The sequence below is a fragment of the Saccostrea echinata genome, unplaced genomic scaffold (assembly GCF_033153115.1).
Source record: "Saccostrea echinata isolate AGI-Se365-2 ecotype Australia unplaced genomic scaffold, CSIRO_AGI_Sech_v1 ptg000010l, whole genome shotgun sequence".
Classification (NCBI taxonomy): Eukaryota; Metazoa; Mollusca; class Bivalvia; order Ostreida; family Ostreidae; genus Saccostrea; species Saccostrea echinata.
Window position 1 is genome coordinate 4,350,077 of NW_026889759.1, and position 1,397 is coordinate 4,351,473.

Genomic DNA, 1,397 nt, shown 5'->3' on the forward strand with positions numbered 1-1,397 from the left:
CTAACAAAAATGGGAAGAATGTGGCATTGCATCCCCAGGACTGAGTGAATCACGGACACAGACACCCTGTTCTTTCACTACAGTACAAGACCATTAGTCCAGAAGGCAGTGTGCCTCAGCATTTAGCCCAGAAGTGCTTTGTATACACAGACAACCACAAGTAAAAATTTCGTTATTTGGACCAAATTATGTACATTCAAACCTTAGCAGTCTCAGCTCACCATAGTTACTTGCAATTGCACAAGTGAAAATTATTCAGACAGTATTTTGAAATATTAATTAAATGTGCACTTAATGAAGCTTTGAATTGTGAAAAATTAAGAGTGGATGTGTGAAAAATTGTGTCTGTGAGAAAAGTATGTCAGAAGTGTGTCATTATCAAGAGATTACATCCATTTCATGTTGTACAAAGGGAAAAATATTCTCTTGCCATTTATTTATTGCTGTAAAATAAAATTCATGAATTCTATAAAAAAAAAAAAATTTTCTTCGAAGTTTTGCACCAGGAACGAAAAATTTGTACCAGTATATAAGAAAGAAGTTTGAATCATTGATCTTCAACCGAAGCCTTGGTTCCTATTTCAGTTCACCTTGACAAAGTCGAGATGAGCTTATGCTTTACTCACCAGCAGTGGCATCCTGATTAAAGTTTTAGGGGCCAGTCCATTTCCACACATATATAAACTTGCATGGATGATGCATCTAGAGGTAGATACTACCAGAGTTGCTTCAGATGCTGGATCTGACCTACATTTTCCAGATGAGTGATGAAGTTAAAGTTTTTGGAGTATGTTAATTTCTAAGTAACTATAAGCCCTACCCGGACTGAACTTGCAAGAATGATGCATCTAGGGATAGACACTACCAGACTTGCTTCATATGCGGGATCTGTCCTAATTTTTGAGTGACTTTAATATTTGACATGAGTGTTCATTATGACAAGACCTTTCCATTGGTACAGAAATTTTTGATCATGTGACCTCAACTTTAACCTTTGACCTACATTTGAAAAACTTTAACATTGGCCATAACTATTACACTGTAGTCTATGTCCCACTCCAGAATTGTGTTACCATCGAGGGCATAGTGTTTCACAAACGCATCTTGTTTTCTCTCTATCCATCTGAGTTATTTTTCTTTTTTTATCAATTTTCTTGCAATATCTACTGCGTGCATTCATGTAACATCAAGATTTTGACAATATCAATTCTTTGACGTTAGTATATTTAGGACACGCAAAAAAAAAACCGACATAATATTCTTTAAGAAGAAAAAAATACATGCAAAATAATAGTAATGCCGCCTGTTTTAATCACGAAACAGTACAGGAACGAAATAATAATTTGTCTCTTTCGGAAAGTATTTGACTTTTTCATTTCTCACATGCACTCTCGGGA